Below are 20149 nucleotides of genomic sequence, written 5' to 3'. Positions count from 1 at the left end.
GACGATGATTTGTCAAGTTTCATTTTGCATTTGCATATAATTGTAAGTTTAGGTTTGCTTTTGTAATTGTAAGATAGATAGTTTGCCTCAATTGAAACATTTAGTTGTATAAACTTGACGAATCATACCTCTAAAATAGTAGTAGTTACAGTGCCGCATTATCTAACAACCACTGCCTGCAACTAATGTTGGAGGGGTCGGCAGGGCAGATTACGGATCAAAACTAACATAACTCTAACACTGAAATGATCCCGAAACTAACGCTCATTCATTGCACTTTGAGTCATAAAGTAGTTTTATTTATTTTCCTACTAATCTATCTACACACTTAGTTTTTTCTACCGAGCTCGGCTGTGCGGGTCTCGGCGGAGAGGGTTTCACTGAGATCTCGGCGGAAGTGACATTTGATTGAGGTCTCGGATAATGCCTTTTCTAATAATCTGCCTACGTTTCTTTTCTTTGTTATCTACTTTATCCCCTTTTTATTTTTCTGCTCTTCTTTCCTCTTCTCTTCTTTTGTTTTGTTTGTTTACATATAACTAATACTAATACTCAAGTTATAAAAATGAACATCTTCTATTATACATTTCCGGAGTGATTTGAGATTTGGGCGTAATTGCATTTGTAAACAAATACGTCAATCACCGATTTCTCGCGAATAATAGCGCGATCTCGAAAAGTAATAATACTATGAGGTAGAGGAATGATTCCTCTATCATTTGGTATAGTTTGTTTGTGAGATTGAGCTTTTATTCAAGAGAAATCAGTTATTGACGTGTTTGTTTACAAAAGCAATTACGCCCAAATCTCAAATCACTCCGGATTTATACATATTGTAAAAGTATAAGATTAACACATTTATCACAAATTTAACACTAACTAGAATCACAACGTACTCCTCTTTTTATATATGGCTTTAAAATGCAGTATTGTATTCTCTATAAGGGTAAGTCAAATATATATATATATATATTCTATAAAATTACACACTATAAATTTCATGCATTGTTTCTTCTCATTGTAGACAGCGAATAACGAATAGCGAGCAAGGGCGCTATAACCTAGGCGAATACAGCATTCCCTCCGTATAGGTTACGTCCGCACACCGCTCTCTGTTGTCCTTCGACTGAGGTCGGCTGGATCGATTGAGGGATGGCAGTGGGTGGGCGGTGCCGTCCACGCTTGTACGGAGGGAGGACTGTACGCTCGAACACAAGGGGTAAATACCTGTGTTCCATCCCAGGAGATCGGACAACCAAGGAGTGTACATTAACTTTCTTAGCTCTGTCACTCCCAACGATTTATATAGCCTATTTTCAAATCCTGCATACGGAGCGGTTGGTACGGTATGTCCCCGTTCCTTGATTACCTGTGGATTAAATGTTAACCACTGTCTATACTTATTAAGTAGACATGGTAAACATTCACTTCCACAAAAATTAACTAAACGCTACACAGTAGGCCTGGCCGCTTTATTGTTTGTTTCACATCCTTGATGTGCAGCAGGCATTAATAATGACAAGAAAATGATAGATGTATTTCTATCATTTCCAGGATTCTTTCAAGTACTGGCTGTGTATGTGTAGACTAGACTAGGAATCCATCTCCACTCTGCTGCTTCCGTCTTGTCCAGGATCTCTCCCACTCTGAAGGCCACGAATTGTCGGTACCGGTGATGTGGTGACTGGATCCAAGCCAACGTTGCCTCTGAATCTGTCCAGAAGATACGACGTCGGATAGGAAACGTGTGATACTCTCCAACTGCCTTTGCCAACCTTGCTCCCAATAGCGCACCCATAAGCTCCAGACGAGGTACCGATACCGCCTTCAGTGGTGCCACTTTCGCTTTAGCCATCACTAATGTGCAGTACACCTTGTCATGTATGATAGCTCTGAAGAAAGTGGTGGTTGCGTAGGCCTCCTCACTCGCATCCGTGAAAACGTGTAGCTCCACCGAACCTACATCATCGGCAGGGAATCCTGGAAAGTAGGCTCTGGGAAGTCGGATTTGGCCTACGCTTTTAAAAAGCGTGATCCACCTACGCCAGCGTGTTTGAATTGTTTCTGTCACCTCTTCGTCCCATTTGGTTTGGCTGCGCCACGTGTCTTGGATAATCATTCGTCCCTGGATCGTAACGTGCGACAAAATACCTTGAGAATCAAAAAGACTCATGACACATCGCAATATGTTCCGCTTCGTTGGAGTAATGTTATCAAGCTGCACATCAGTGGCGAAAGCAAGAAGATCCTGTTCAGGTAACCAAAGAAGGCCAAGAATTCGCTCCGCGTGGTTTTCCGTGTCGATGGTTATCGCTTCCGATTGCTACTGTTTTGGTTCCCCGACCCGTTCCAAAAGTGTAGATTTCAATTCCAGAGTGCCAATTCCGAATCTCGAATCCACCACGGGCACCTCCTTCACCTCAAGTGCAACCTTGATCGCTTCCTCTTCCGTGTCGAAGCTATCTAAATAGTCGTCCACGTAGTGCTTCTTCAAGATTGCTTTCACTGCCTGGGGATAATCTAATTCGTGCTCTTTCGCGTTCAGGTTCTTGATAAACTGTGCTTGACACGGAGAGCACGTTGCACCAAAACTTCCGACGTCCATCACGAACGTCCTAACAGGCTGAGTCGGATCCTTGCGGAAGAGGAATCTCTGACTGTGTACATCTTGTGGCCGAATCATGAACTGATGAAACATTTGCCTTAAATCTCCGTTAACTGCCATCAAATTATCGATATCAACGTTAGTAATCAGTTGAGGTTTCTCACGGACAAGAGCAGGATTGGCACACTCATTTGTTTTACACAAATTGCTCTGTCGTAACTTTTCACTCAGCTGATGAAACTTGCTTTTTTCCTTTGAGCAACTCATAGAGTAGGATCAGAGTTCACTATAAACATTCAAAGAGTAATTAAATCACAACATTTGAATTTACACCAATCGTTGATCAGTAGAAGGTCTTCTGAATAATTAATCAATCTGAATCCTTGTAAAAATATCCCAGGGGCTTTTTAATTCTCCGAAGTTCAGTGATCGTCTCTGAATTTGCATTAATTAAAAAAAATTGAGAGCACTTTAAAAAAGGGCCACGAACCGTGGGGAAATGTCGAGAGCTTCGGAGAAGCGTAATGAATATCAGGAGAACTGCAGGAGCTTAGGGAAATTTCCTAGAATTTTAAGGAAATCCAGAGAATTCTAAGTTATTGAGAAGTTCAAACAACTTCTGGAGAGTAAAGATATCTTTATGGAAGTCCCGACTATCGGGAAAGTTTATAGATCTTCAAGAGATCCAAGTAGCACATTCAACATCTCTCTGAAAAAAGAATTACAAAACTCGTTGTAAATAGGTTTATAAGTTTCATTAAAAACATCTAGTTTTAATTAAGTTGGATTGTTCCTAATCAAGTATTCGTGGTTTCTGCTTAACTGGAGTTTTCTTTAAGTTATATTTCAGTATTTCATCTATTAATAACTTATTTACAAACCTGTATAACTATTGTATTTTGCAGATAAACCAAAAGATGTCAATGCATTCCATGAACCATTTGTCGTTGAATTGAATGAAGTTTTACAAAACGGACTAGCCGTCAATAGATCTACCATTACAGCGAGATCTATGCTGCGTGGTAATTTGAAACGATTCTAGCTTTATTGAGCAGACTGATTCGTTGCTTAAACTGTATTTTTTTTTAGATGTTATTGGTCATAATGGATACAGCTCTTGCCTGAAATGCGTGACTGAAGGTGAATACTCTCATGAGCTTAGGACAATGATTTTTCCGGAAGTAGATGCACCACTGAGAACCGATGTAGAATTTCGTGCTCGTGTGAATGATTGACATCGTAAAAACGATAGCATTGTAGAACAAATACATGGATTGGACATGGTTCAGGACTTTCCCATTGGTGATGCATTGCATCTCGTCGATTTAGGTATAACAAAGCGATTTTTAAATGGCTGGAAATGTGGTACCCTCAATAATCATAACACCAAATGGTCTGCTCTCCAAATACAAAATATATCCAATTTTTTGCAACAAAGCAAATTTCCACGTGAAATCAGGTGACCAGCACGAAGTCTTGAGCACCTAACTCTATGGAAAGGTAGGGAATTTCGTACCTTTCTGCTATACTTAAGCCCTATAGTATTAAAACAGTTTTTCGAGTCCGATGACATTTCTGATCATTTCTTAAACTTCTATTGTGCAATTCAAATATGTTCACGACATGATCTACCACCAGAAAACTATGCAATCGCACGAAGCCTCCTCAATGACTTCCTAGAAGGAGTAAAGGTGCTAAAGGATGATACGGTCAAAATTTGGTCAAGGGAAAACGTGTGTTAATCGGTGAAATCGTTTATTTAAAAAATCAAATAAAATTTCTTTTTCAAGTTCAATTAGTATAAAATTCAGGAAAAATATTCAGTTAGGCTTCCGCTTTTCCAAATCCGAATTGCCGGGCCTTACGCTTGACCCCTGCCATCAGATTTTGTACAGCCACCTTGTCCACCTTCTTCGCCGCAGAAAGCCAGTTTGCCTTGAACTGCTGGTCGCCCGTAGCAGTTTTTTTGGTCTTCTTTAGGTTCCGCTTGACAATAGCCCAGTATTTCTCGATTGGGCGGAGCTCTGGCGTGTTGGGAGGGTTCTTGTCCTTGGGAACCACCTGCACGTTGTTGGCGGCGTACCACTCCATGGCCTTTTTACCGTAATGGCAAGATGCCAAATCCGGCCAAAACAGTACGGAACAACCGTGTTTCTTCAGGAAAGGCAGCAGACGTTTATTCAAACACTCTTTCACGTAAATTTCTTGGTTGACAGTCCCGGAAGCTATGAAAATGCTGCTTTTCAAGCCACAGGTACAGATGGCTTACCAAACCAGATATTTCTTTGCGAACTTTGACAGTTTCATGTGCTTGAAAACATCTGCTACCTTTCCCCTTCCTTTTGCCGTATAAAACTCCTGTCCCGGAAGCTGCTTGTAGTCGGCTTTGACGTAGGTTTCGTCGTCCATTACCACGCAGTCAAACTTCGTCAGCATCGTCGTGTACAGCCTCCGGTATCGCGCTTTGGCCGTCGTATTTTGTTTATCATCGCGATTTGGAGTCACTACCTTCTTGTAAGTCGATAGTCCGGCTCGTTTTTTGGCTCGATGCACGGTTGTAGACGATACACCCAGCTTATTTGCGGCATCTCGGAGAGAGAGGTTAGGGTTTCGCTTGAAACTACCGGCAACTCTCTTTGTCGTCTCAGCGACTTCCGGTTTTCGATTTCCCCCCGATCCAGACTTCCTGGTTGTCGACAAACGTTCCCCAAACACTTTAATTACATTTGTAACGGTTGATTTGGCAACTTTTAGCGATTTTGCCAACTTTGCGTGCGAGTAGCTCGGATTTTCGCGATGCGCGAGCAAAATTTTGATACGCTGCTCTTCTTGCTTGGACGGCATTTTGACAACTGAAGAGTGAATTCCAAAATCAAAATAGGAGCAACATTCTACACACACACACCTTCAAAATGAGGGGTGTTCAGGTTTTTTAAATGCAAAATTGAAAGAAATACGTCAAGTTTATATTGACCAAATTTTGACCGTATCACCCTTTATACGGTCCACAACTATAGCAATATGCACAATTTTAGTACATTTGATTGATGATGTCGAAAGGTTTGGACCACTTGATTCGTTCAATGCGTACCCCTTTGAATCAAGGTTTTATACACTAAAAAGACTCATCCGAAGTGGTAATCTTCCACTATCTCAAGTTTCAAGGTGAATAACGGAAATACATTCCAATACTTCAAATCCAAACATTGTGAAAACTAAAATGCAAACCTCGCCAACCCTAAAGAAGAGATGTAGTGTAACTGGTGATTCAGACAAAACACTGCACGATATCATGAAAAATAATAACTGTACTGCATACTCGTTCATAAGCTTGAATGATTTTAATTTAGACACTACATCGGATAGCGACAGGTGGGCTTTAACCAGCACGTATGGTGTTATGGCTGTAGATTACATTATTCATAATTCTAATGAAGATAAGATTTTCTTTATGGAAGTCAAGTTCAGGATCTGATGAACTTTTTTATTAAACCATTAGTATCGTCGTCATTGTTCATATTTGCATCAAATTTAATTCTCAAGCTAGCACAAAATGTGAAACTTGAGATTCAAGGCAAAATGAAAAAAATTAATTGTAATAGCAATGATTTACCGAAAGCAGTATTGATTTCTTTGATCCATACCTTGAAATAAGTTATACGTGTTCCTAAATGTAGAATAAGAAAATAAGAAACCATACTTTATTGTCTATCGATCAATTTATCAATCAAGTGTCATACAATGTTTTACTTATACAGCATTATTTATAGAATCTTCGAAGTTCTCAGAATCAGTTGATTTGGAAAGAGTTTCCACTTCTGAGCTACCCATATTCTCATCCTTTTCTGTTTCCATCGACTGGAGCTTAAGCTTTCGAGGTGTCACTCATGATAAGGGTGTCCTGCGTTCACCTTCAGTTAGAAACCGTTTCATTTCAGTATGCTTTTGGTGAAGATGATCACTGAAGGCTTTATGCACTCCTTCAATATAGAAAGGTGCAATCTGCTTCACACGTTATATTACCGAAAAAAATAACAATGTTCTTAAATGTGCTTTTGAACCCTTTATTTGGTTTTCGATCATGGGATAGCTTTCTGGAATTTCCCATCCAAGAGTACGGCAACTATACATTCGGTGCTATCATTTTGCGAGCCAATGTTTTGAAAAATGACTTTCCGTCTCGTTTTCCATTCAGTTCATATTGGCATGATACGTATCGTGACAGTTTATCATAGAAAAATTGATCGTTGAGGCAGTTCTCATATGATAGCAGCATCTCATCATCATTTATTGGGAAGAGCATGTCCACCTCATCGACATTTTCTTTTCTCCTCTTTACAGGTGGGGCCATCGTAGAATTTTCATTCCTTATTTCCATTAATTTTGATACATCTGCCCTAAATGAGACGACCTTTTGGAGGCATGATTCATTGCGTATCAATCGTTCGGTGATGGACTGACTTTCATTTAGTTCAGCGGTCATATCGGTTTCAGCCTCGTTTTCTGTTTCAGTGGGGTTTATAGCTGGCACAGGAATCGATTGTTCTGACATAACTTCCAAATAACAGGCATTCTGAAGCCGAACGAATTGCCTCCCATCTGAAGATTGAATAAATTACCGCAGATTATAGAGGAATTTCAGAACCGAAGGAACACACACGTATTTAATTTTGTAAGTCTATACCACAGACAAGCTATACGTCACGATTACTTTTTCGTAGGGACATATCTACTTTTGTTAACGAAGATTCAAACATCATTTGTTTACAAAATGGAGTTAAGGCCATTTCAATTGTTGGTCTTGATTTCGAAAATGGCTAACACATCCGTATCCGAACTAGACCTGTGCGCCGCCGCGCCACGCCGCCACCGCCGACGATTTTCATACGCCGCCGCCGCCGATGAAATTGAGCCGGCGCGCCGCCTCAGTAAAATCGTTCACGCCGCCGAATAAATTTATGCCACGGCGATGAAAAATCCGCAATACCTTTTCGGTAAAATGCATCTTGAACACGTTGAAATTAGAACTTGTGTGCTCGCTACTCAATATTGAGTGAAAACCACTTAATTTCATTAAAACCGGATCTACTCTAAATTTAGTAACAAAGCCAAAACTAAATTTTGAGTAAAATGGCGAGGTATTGGTAGATGATGATTATATCTACTCATTCCCATAGAATCCAAAATACTGGGAAATGAGTCAAAAATACACAAATGAGCATATATTTCATTTATTTTCTTTTTTTCTTTAGGATTAATAAACCAATTACTGAAGAGCATTTTAATTAAGCATTTTAGTTTAAATAAAACAGAATGTAAAACAATTACCATGATTATTTTCACACCTGTCAGTTTGTGTCCTACACAAACTTTACCTCATATTCTTGCATCTAACATAACACATTATTTTTATAATATCTCATAGTTTCGTAATTTCAAAAAGTAGCATTTTAGCTGTAATGAGATTTCTCAGCCCTGGTTGTGAGAATATAAAAATACGAAATGTGCCTTTCCGTCGTAGAAAAAAAATTGAAAATTTCGAAAGATATCATTCGAAAATTGTGCAAATTGCAGCCACCGTGCATCTTACCACTACACCACCGGCACCGCTCGATGTCGAATTGAATTAAAACAAAATTCTTTCGAATTATATGTCGATAGATACTTCCAGAGGACATAAAAACTTTCAAGTAATTCGTGGCAATACTTTGAAAAATGATTGATAACAAAAATTGACGTGAAAATACATATAGTGAAAGAGAAAGTGTTCTGCTCGTTATGCATGTCAAAGGCTATGAAGAGGTCAGGTGATACCGAGGTCCGGAATTGTAAGTCGAAATGGATAAAATAAACAGACAAATCTTAACCGATATCGAAGAATCTGGAGATTGGTTTGATATGGATAAGCAACACTCGTTATCTAGTATGGAGGAGGAGCTAGATGCTCAGCCTGCGAGCTTGTGTGAAACGAATATCAATGTTTAATTAAGCCCCAACACTTAAAACAATCAGCGTAAGACGTTGGCATTACTTACTTACGATGATCAAAAGTCTCGAACTAAATAGAGCTGGCGTGAATGCTTTACTGAACCGTCTTAATAAGCACGATCTCATATTAACAGCACATGAGTGGGTACTAGTTGAAAACTTGCGAAACTTTCTTGAGCCGTTTGAGGTGAGTTTTTTTTTTTAAAGTCGTGGTTTTGAAACCACCCAAGCAACATTTTTTGTTTTTTTTTTGAAGTTTTATAGCAGTTGATATAACCATATTATAAAACCTTCACTGACGACCACATTGCTTCAACAACCTCCTGAGAACCGCTATACAGCCATGTCATGGCCAATCGGCCCAGTTTTAATGCAACCATTACAACTTGATATGCAAACTACCTTAGGAGCATAGGTGTTATGTCAGTTTTATCACACTCTACACGTGGTTGTTAAAAATGAAAACATGAAACCTCCTCCAGGTCAGAAAGTTTTAGCAACCTCTTGATGACTACCATAAAACTACATTACAACCGCATTAATCGCTCCTGAAGAAGTTGATAAACAATAATACGCAAAACATTTTGACAACATTGAAGGTTTTAAGTTGGGGTTTTTGGATGATAGTTAATATTGAGAAGTATTTTATTGTGGTTTTATTCTTTCGATGTTTGATGTGAAATCATGATCCTTGTCAGTTGGTAATAATAGCTGATATTATTTTATATTGAAAATAAGACGACTTTATTATAATTTGAAACCAATTTGTATATGCTGAACAGCATGCCGTCCAATATTTATGGTGATTATTATACCAAATAGGAGCATCATTTAGTGCGCCATATGAATACTAAAATAAAGGGATATTTTTAATTTGTCTGCATTAGCACCATGCATTAAAGAGTCATCAAAATATTGTCTATTGAGTACAAAACTGTTACTACTGTTGAGCAATAACCAGTCACATATAATTTAAATATACATAGATGTATGAAAGTGTTTTATCACCTATCAATTAAAGCGTAATTATTCATACTGTATGAAATTTGTTCATACGGTGACATTTTTTTCGTTATAACTTGCTACTTCTTAAAAATACCTCAATATAACATATTCTTCTACATTGGAATTCTGTACCATAAAATAAACCTAATGGTTGTATCATAGCATTTCGTAGTCCAAATTAAGAGCGTTAAGTTAAGCTTTTTCAATACAAGGTGTAAAGCCGTGATGCCAATACTGGCCATCTCCAACCGGTTTTAGTGCAACTGTCTGCGTTGTTTTAAGAAGGGTTCGTGGATCTTTCGGAAGTGTATCGGAAAGCCGCTTGTTCAATATTTTTAAGAGCTCCTTTACGGCACTGTGCCTTATGTTATATGAGGGAGCCCATAACTACTGATCCTTCAGGAGTTTCATATTGGCGATCGTTTCATCTTCATCTTGTTGAAAAGCACTGAAGGGGTTTTCATTTAATGTATCTGAATAGATTTGTTTTTTTTTTATTTTTAATATTGATAACAATTTTCAGAGTATTTTTTGTTATTGTTGTAGTATATTTCTTATCTGTGAATCTTAGGCATCTGATAAAGATGATAGTTGTAATGGGGCTTTAATGAGGGTCTAAGACTGCTTCAAGTTTTATATCGGTCATAAAATGTATGCCATAAAACATAATTGTACGGTTTGTTTCGGGTTTATTCTGCAGTTATTAGTAGTGATACAGAACCACCTTGCAGCTACCGTTAAAACTATGAGGCCTGAGTTTTAATTTAGTAGTCAAAAAACAGTTTTATAGACAGCTTGACGGCCTGTTTCTATGAAAAGCACACAAAACCGTAATACAACCACAGGCTGCAAGGGATGCTATGATAAAACAATGATAAAATAAGAATAAATCTTCCAAGCATTTAGATTGTTACTTGGGGCTATATCTCGAGCAACAGAGCCTACTAATGAGTTCCATCTGACCGATTAGTGACCATATAGGTTTGAAAATTAATATCCAACCAGTGCATTGAAGATCAGTTGTCTGTTTACTGATACACTAGACATTCGACAGCTGAGGAAATAATGTTTGATTTTCACCTAGCGAACGGAATTCACTAATATAAATACATTAAAAAAGCATAAGTGTTCATGCAGTTAATCATGACGTTTTGAAATTGCATCATTTTGGCAGAAAATTTACTTAAGCTGAACTGTTTCTGAGACATGGTGACATGGTGGTGGTGAAAATATTGTAGTAAAATTCCGTTTTGGTTTACAGATTATAATAACCCTGTTGTCTGCTGAAAAGAATGCAACAGTTAACATTGCCATGCTCTTGCGATCTGAGATTGAAGCTTGTATTAGTGAAAAAAAATGAGGACTTGTTTGCCATCACACACATGAAGCTGGGGTTGAAGGGGCAACTGAATCGAAGATTTCCTGTCAAGGACCTAATTTTGATGTCGGATTTGCTTGACCCTCGATTTATGAACCTGAAATGCATTAAAAGTGCTTTGGATGAACGCTCGATTACCAATTTATTGTACGTACTATAGGAATGATATGAATTTCGTGTAATTACTGTCAAGGACAGTCAAGTCAAGTCAAGGACATTAAAAAACCGATATTTAAATGGGTTTCTAATTGGTAACTACATCAGATGAATGCGATGAACTTCCTTCTAACTCATCTTCCTCGTTGCTCAGTCTTGCTATGAAGCACTCAAACGATGAAGATAGTGCGAGCAAGAGTGCACCGCATATTTGGCTATGTCATACCCGTAGATGGAGATATTCTCTGCTTTAAGAAAATTAGACAGCTTGGAAGCTTTGATTCGCAAGTTATTGTGTGTACCCGCCAATTGAACAAGTTTTTAAAATAGTTGGGCCGACCGTATCTGCACATCGGTCAAGCATCCACCCTAACAATGTGGATACATCAATCTTAATTCATGACATGACAATAGATTTTTGCAATAAGCACTGGTTTACTGACGAGGATTGGATTTACATAAAAGTGAACAAGGGACAACATGCTGAAATTTGACCTTTTTTCAATCTTTTACAGGTCCAGGTTGTGCGGAATTCTACGTATATCCGAAAGACATCATTTTCAAATAGGGTAAATGTTGGCTTCGGTACCCATTGACTGTTTTCGGCAACCAAAATTTAAACGTTAATTTCACTATGTTTTCCTGTCAACGCACTTCCCTGAATGTGTCCAAACGATTGTTTATATAGCCTTTCAGCTTCAATCTGATTATATTTGAACGATCGAGCAATCCAGTAATGCTACATTTTTCTTCAAATAAAGCATACGCACTACAAAATGGGGTTGATTTCTAGTTGCCGATAATAGAACAGCTGGTTAACACGCAGTTCTAATGGGAAGGTTGCCGAAAAAAAAGAGGCTGCCGACAATAGTCACACTCACCTGAGAAGTTTGGAGCGTTGTAAAAACGCTTTCAAAACGTTTTGAAAAATTCTATCGATTGGAATGGATTGAGAAGCAAGCAGCAGATGAATGTAAACAAACAGACACATCATATATGTGCGTGACGCTGAGAAAATGCTAGTAGAAGTGCAGACGCTGCTTAGATTGACGAGAATACGTAAATTCCCCTACATAAACAAAAAGTTATGTGACTACAATGCGCGTACATTCAAATATGTATCAAAGTAACAAAAGCACATCTCTTATCGATATCAACATATTAATAACGTGTAATGCTCAATAAAAGAAAAAAATTCGTAGGGCCCATTAAATTGTTATGTAATGCAACACATTGCTTTTCAGTACTATCCACCTCTACATAACGTACTTTTCTTATATGTACTTAATAAAAGGGTTGTAACACTTTGCCATACGAATCCATCCCCTGCTATTTTAATAAGCACTTGGCATATATTTCTAAACAAACTGCATGCACTGCCAATGAGAACGACTCAAAATCTGGTTTTAGTCTGTCCACTAGCGCACTTCTAAACATGTGTACAATTTTCTGAAAATTTCACAATATTCATGAAGTTTTCCCCGGGAAAGTGTCGCAAAATTTATTCACACTATGAGTGTGAACGTTTTAGCGATTTGAGTAATCTGAACTCAAATGTTGGTAGCATTTTTTGTACATGTGCGATTGGTTTGAAAAGTATTTTTTCGAAATCATTAAAAATAAACTCACGCCGACCCACGCCACCCCACGCCGCCACGCCGCCGCCGCCGAAAGCAAACGGCGTGACGTTCAGAACAAATTTCTTGAGCTCATCGAGTATAATGAAACTATGAGCTACTTGATACCACTTCCATTGAAAAACTCAGTTTTGACAAAAACGCAAATGGGACCGAGTATAGCTCATCACCAACAACGAACGATACGAAATCTTGAGCGGTTCGTTGGTTGCGAGCCGAAGCCCGTAGCACCGCGTTCGGGTTTCTCTTTTGGTTTGGTGGCGTGCCAACATGTTGCACCGACACCGGGTGCTTTATCGAAGAAACCCAGTGCTGTGCATACATGAGTAGGTTGCCACCGAGCCGCACCGAGCGGTGTTTTTTCCAAGTCTGCTCTGCACTCACGTGTCAGGATCGGTGGAGGATATCTGAAAGGGAAAGTTCCTCTAGTGATGATAAAGGTGAGTGGGGTTGGTTAGCACCAACTATCGCTTAGGACCGTTTGTGAGGATCTCAATTGGCAAATCAAAGTTGGCTCTCGTGGAGAATAGAAGAACTATGAAAGTGATGATGGTTTCAACATTTTCCACGGGGAAGTATACGAGTGCAATCTTAAAATGCTTTTATTTTGTGAATGGAGCATTTTATTTAAATCTGGTTAGTGCTACGTTAGTAGAAAACTTCAGGACTACTCGATAGACATGTAATACAGAAAACATAATTTCTTTTCAGATTTTTAGGTGTAAACATAGACTTCCGCTTTTCTACCACTGTAGCAGTAACCAGATTTAAATAAAATGCTCCATTTTCAAAATAAAAGCATTTTAAGATTGCACTCGTATACTTCCCCGTGGAAAATTTTGAAACCATCATCACTTTCATAGTTCTTCTATTCTCCACGAGAGCCAACTTTGATTTGCCAATTGAGATCCTCACAAACGGTCCTAAGCGATAGTTGGTGCTAACCAACCCCACTCACCTTTATCATCACTGGAGGAACTTTCCCTTTCAGATATCCTCCACCGATCCTGACACGTGAGTGCAGAGCAGACTTGGTAAAAACACCGCTCGGTGCGGCTCGGTGGCAACCTACTCATGTATGCACTTTGATTTGCCAATAGGCGAATCCAATTGGCAAATCAAAGTTGGCACTCGTGGAGAATAGACGAACTATGAAAGTGATGATGGTTTTAAAAATTTTCCACGGAGAGCTATACGAGTGCAATCTTAAAATGCTTTTATTTTGAAAATGGAGCATTGTATTTAAATCTGGTTGTTGCTAAAGTTGTAGAAAAGCTGAAATCTATGCATACACCTTAAAATCTGAAAAGAAATTATTTTTTCTATATTATATATCTATTGAGTAGTCCAGAAGTTTTCTACTAACGTAGCATCAACCAAATTTAAATAAAATGCTCCATTTGCAAAATAAAGGCAATTTAAGATTCAACTCGTATACCTCACCGTGTAAAATTTTGAAACCATCATCACTTTCATAGTTCATCTATTCTCCACGAGTGTCAACTTTGATTTGCCAATAAAAAATAAGCGGTTGTTTCAGCTTCTGGCGGTGAATAGGGGAGCAATCAAAAGAGTGATGAGGGTGGAAATTTTCACCGTAAAGCATAGGAAGAGGAAAATATTTTCACCTTTCCTGATTAGTTTATCCACCGCAGGTGCTTGAAATCATCATCCACGTGGAATATTTTGTTTTCTGTATCGGGTTTGCGGTGATCCGGCTGGTGCTTCCATATTTTTTTTTTATGAGAAAAATTAGGATTTATGAAATTTTCTCAGCGGTTATGATCGTAAATCAGTTGAGATCTGTAGATAATCGAAAAATAAGACCACTTCCGATAGAAATTTGCAAGTTGTGCAATAAAATGTACATTATTTTGAGTTTTGAAAATCGTCATTATGATGTAAACAAATGGATTGGATGACATTTCCTCTCAAAATCGGCTAGCACACTCTACATTGATGGTGCACCAAAAGAGCCTATCACTCATGGGATTTCAGTCTGCTGAATCCAAGGAGGTGGCACCCTTATCTCTACTAATAACAAGTAGCCGTAGCGAGCATAGGCGCGGGCCCACGCTCTGGGCCGCTTAGATTGATATGTGATCACGTTTTCATGCTGGCTACGAAAAGAAGGCGGCGTGTCAGGCCCTTGGCTGAATCACCCTCATACTAAATTTCGGTCGCTTCCATACATAAATCCTCCTTGAGGTTAGGTTTCTAGCCGCGCAAATAAAACCTTGACGAGTGGTCCTCTTCGGAGGTGGCGCTTAAGCCACTTGTTCTTGAGACAGGAAGCGTCTTCAGTGATGGAAATCTCGCAGGTTGCGAGTCGTGCGTTACAAGATTCAATAATAATGTGGCCACTTCCCCGGGGGTACCCGGAACATGTCCGGATCTGGCCAACAAGGTTTTCAGTACTTAATATGACCACCAATCATCTTATGTTTGGATTCTGATTTGCTGGTGTTGGTTCAAGAATAATCCGACCAGTTACCCGGAGGTACCCGAAACACTCCCAGATCTGGCCAACGTGGTCCTGAGTACTTAATATGGTCACCAATAATCTTATTTTTGAATTCTGATGTCGTTTTATGCGTCGGATGTAGGTGTTAGTTTAAGAAGAATCTAACCACTTTCCTGGGGGTACCTGAAACATGCCCGGATGCAGCCAATGTAGTCCTTAGTACGTAATATGACCTCCAATGATCTCATTTTTTAAAATTCTGATGTAGTTTGATGTGCCGCATGAGGATGTTGGTTCAAGAATAAGCGGACCACTTCCCCGGAGGTATCCGGTACCTGTCTCGATGCGGCCAACATGGTTCTGACTACTTACTACGACCTAGGATGATTATTTGGTTCACTTCTTGAAGGTTCTTTAATCTTTAATTTTTTAAATAATCAGAAATACCAACTGTTTCATGAAATGAAACTACTATTTTCATATTACTTTCAGCAGCTATTTTTCACCATCTTAATGAGCTGCAGATATCGAAGGGGGCGTATCTTGCCCGCTATGGAATTTCCCTCCATTTCTTCTAATGCTCTGCCCTTGCATTAATATTGTGTGCAGTATATTCTTTCAACTAAGATTTACAAGATTTTCTTTTGGCAAGGCTCCCAATAGTCCAATTATTAAATGCATGGATTGGAAAATTTCTCAACTGCCCAGAGCCTAGAGTGCCATGAATCTTGCCACATAATGTAGCAGTGTACAAATGGTGCAGACTTAGAAAGCTTTCAATTGACGACTATGTCCGCAGAGTTGATTGCTCATAGAGCATTATTTTGAGTGCAGGCGTAACATTTCAGATAATTCGTAATAGCCCCGAAGAAGAAGACAGATAAAATCCCTTAATTCGAACTCTTCGGAAGGTTTCCGCAATGCATTCACCGACCTAGTTCCAGTATTGGTCATAAAGAAATCTAAATTTTAAATGCTTTAATGATCGCGCCTTAGGTGAAGCCGATGGAGGGTTTGCTCTTCCACTCTGGACTCCAATGAATGACCAATGGGTCAATTGTGGCTTGAAGACATAAGGCAATGGCAGCACCAAAATGGGAACTGCGATAGTAGCATTTGATAGCTGTTCTTCGGCGAGTTGCATGTGGAAATAACGATCGACCGTTCGGAGAAAGTATTATGAAATTATTTTCATAATTGTAGGTTAGAAGAACGAAAAATGCAAATCTTCAATGCATCTTGAATGATCATAAAACAAATTATATACAATCGTCCACAGTCGATTGAACTTCTCATCACCCATCACTTAGAGCTCGTAAATTTGCTCTTGTTTTGCGGATAATCAGCAGGGACAATGTGCGCACAGACAATACATGATCTTCTTCAGTCGATAGCTTCGGAAGTATCTTTTCCGTTGCTTTCTGCACCTTACAAATACTTGGTTGCCGTGGCACAAGCCATGCCCGAGCATAAAGCAATTTGTTGTGTTTGCCATACATAGAGTGACAAAGCCAGTATTTGCCGCGCGGTCCCACTCCGGTGGGAATTGTTTCACCAAGTATCAACTTCACGCTGTGCGGGTTCCATTCCTTTGAAGAATTAGAACACACCGACCGACGTTGTCTTTGAGGGACCGCTTCGCTCTGGACTTGTTGTAGGTACGCATTGCGCATCCACGGACACAGGACGGAAAGGCGTCAAAGTGCCATCCCCGAGTGAATCTGCCCTGGAGCTCGGCAGTGTGTACTTATTATGGTGCGAAAGCTAATGGCATCGAAATTAGACGCACATCAGCGATAATTGTTGTCGACGATTAGATCTACGGGCTTGTCGCCAAGCATCGGAATGAGGAGAACCATGCCCACCCACCACCGGTCGTCCCATGATGACGCGTGAAAGCACAGAAAAGATCAATGCTGAAGTCATCAATTGCGCGGCCAGATCGCCCGCTACATGCCGATAGCCGATCTGCCGCGCACAGTCAACAAGTGGGACTCGCAATTGACGACCATCATTGTGTGCAGTAATTAATAATTGGTGATGGTGTGATTCGATAAGATCCACGTCTCCGCATCTCTCCGATGAAGATGGTACCTGTCTACATTGTGTGGGGCTTCGGAAAGTGAAAAGAAGGACAAAAAGATGTGCGAAGTGTAATCAATACTATCGCGATCGGTGTGGTGATCTGCGAACCATTAATTATGCTTTCATGAGGAGGGAATTTTTGTTTTTCAGGAATTTTAGATGGTTATCGTATTGAATTTTTTTTTTATAATGGATGACCGTTACTCGAAATACTGTAAAACTGTTATGATATGGCTCTCATTACGAAAAACACGCCGAATCACGGTTTGTATTGTAAGTAGAAAAGCAGACAAGTTTCATAAAAATCACTTAATATTTTCAAATAAAGCCCACATTGAAGAACGCTTGGGCAAAAATACTAAAGAGAGAAACGGACTTGACACAAAGGATTAACTTAAGTCTTCATACTGAGCTTAGTGAATATTTGCCCACCGTACCGTGGTCCACGCTACGGTGCAGCTTAGTCCTTATATTAGAACATGACTGTTGCACGGCTGCCACATTGATTTTCCGAATGCAGCTTTTGATCCTGTTGGTGAGTTGCTTGGTGTCCTTGGCCTTCCAATTATCCTTTTATACCATGGAGCTCAATAGACCGAAAAAATCCTCGATAGGACGGCACTGCGGCAGATTTTTGTCGGATTCCGGTATTTTGGCAGATGTGTTATATTTTGGTTTTCCGCCGTACTTACGAGTCATCTAGCGGTATGAGATCCCAGTGGATTGGGATTGGTTTGAATTTGCCCTTCAGTGTACTCTGATGATCTGGTTTTCTTTCTACAGACTATTCCCTCCTTCCTTTGAGTCTTGCAGATGTGTGACTTCGAACAACTGAACTTTGTGGCCGCTTCCCGTTGACTTACCGAATCTTTGTTGTTGAACATGTTGTGCAGCGAGTCTTCTTATTCATTATCTTCGTTGGACGACCGCTACTTCTCTTCCGAGCTACTGCCATGGATGTCAGAATACGGTATACGGTGGTTCGTTTAAAATAATTGTATAATGCACGAGTGCAGTTCTTCCTGTTTCGACGGCAATTGACAATTTTCTGGAGGGTGTACGGATTCATTCGCCTAAGGCAACAGGAAAAAGGCTCGTGTGATTTAAGTTCTAGCGCAATTTTATGCAATGCATGCGCATATGAAGTGTATCTCACTAATCATTACAAATTACACGACATCGCGTAAAATACTATTATTATTATTTAGCTTTATTTAGGAGGCTTTCAGCCTTAGGCTGGTTCGCCTCCAAAGAGCGTAAAATACTACTTATTATATCTGAATTTTACTCTGCGCAAGTTATTTTCTGAGGCATCTTCTATAAATTTACACGACTTTTGCGTAAATTTTCTGGACGTGTTCGGAGTACCTATCAGACAGGCTTGCAGGCTTCGAGACTCCGGATGACTTTTTTGTTCGACGCAAAAAGCTCAGCGTTCACCCAGAGTGAGAGTAACAGCGTGTGATAGAAAACATGAACATGAATGGCAGTAAACCTCACTCTCATTTTATACTCCTTTGCTCACAAGCTCTGAAGCTCAGTGGAATGATTTGAACTCGCGAGCGAAGCTCCACCAAGCCTACTGTCAGGAAGCAGAAAATTAGCCTGCCATTTTTCTTGTGCGTTATGGTTGATTTCTAGTTTCATGGTCAATCAATCTTCGTTATTTCAATTCTAAAATCTTGTAAATGGATGGTAATAGTAATGTTTGGTTGGCAATACGTGATAATTAGTTGTTTGTTCTTTTTTTCCACGGTAACAAAAATGGATTGCTGTATTTTATGCTGGTCATGCTGCCCAGACCCCCTGGACCGATAGAATACGTTTCTAGCTTGAAAAAAGGGTCATATTATGTAGCAGTTACTAGAAATGACGCATGACTTGACTTACATAATAGTTATAAATACAGAGCTGTTACAACAGGCGCGGATTTCGTGAATTTCGCGGATTTGTAACGGATTTGAACTTTCAGTCGCGAAAATCGCGAAACATTAAATGATGTCGCGAAAATCGCGAAGGGGCTGATGTGCTGTCACAAAAATTGTGAAATTCATTGTAACTTTTTCGTCCCAGATTATTTTGCTGTCATCAATTTTGTTGTTCATTTGGCTCTCAATTTTTTACCGGTTCAAACCAAACTCCCTGCAAACAATCGAGAAATGATCTCAATTCCATAAGAGGGTGTCTACTCAATCCAAGGAATCAAATTCCCTGAGTTTTCCAGGTTTTTCCAGGTCGGATGAAAAAAATTCCAGGTGCATACAAATTATACTCATTATTATTTTATCTATTTATCCATCTGGAATCCCTTTTATGTACTTATTGATTTATGTTATTTTCGATTGTTCAAACTTGGGCGTTGGTGCTTATAAGTCGGCACAGTAAAAAAAGTTATTGAATATTACAGCAGAACAGATGCACATAGGTTGTTTAATATTAATTTGTACAATTTATGTTTAGTAAATGCACCAATAGTGGAGGTACGCTAGGAGGTACGTTAGTACAATGTACTTCTAGCGGCTTAGGGAGACTCTATACGCCACCATAGGAACACATTGCACTAAAGTAGATAAGAAATGATATCCATGGGGTGTAATATTGTATTTGGTTTTTGCAATCACATTAGTTATTCATACAGGCATGCATTACGTCAATCAATATTGCATTCTTTTTTGGTATTTGTGTAGTATTTTTTTAATTCAAGAATATAAATACAAGTAAGAAACCTGTCTATACTATTTCGATAAAACGATATATCAAAATTTGATAACAATATGCTTTCAAAAACAAAATATCATTTTGATAATATGTTTGAGTCCAACTCTGTTTGG

The 20149-nt window shown here is 39.3% G+C and overlaps 1 pseudogene; it reads right to left on the bottom strand.

The window, feature by feature from the left end:
• Positions 1–6490: 6490 nt before the first annotated feature.
• On the bottom strand, positions 6491–7211 carry LOC135701946 (uncharacterized; annotated as a pseudogene).
• Between the last annotated feature and the right edge of the window lie 12938 nt (positions 7212–20149).

The sequence above is a fragment of the Ochlerotatus camptorhynchus genome, unplaced genomic scaffold (assembly GCF_037179485.1).
Source record: "Ochlerotatus camptorhynchus isolate MF236.1 unplaced genomic scaffold, CSIRO-AGI_Acam_v1.1 ptg000180l, whole genome shotgun sequence".
NCBI classification, from domain to species: domain Eukaryota; kingdom Metazoa; phylum Arthropoda; class Insecta; order Diptera; family Culicidae; genus Ochlerotatus; species Ochlerotatus camptorhynchus.
This window is presented reverse-complemented; position numbering and strand designations above follow the sequence as displayed.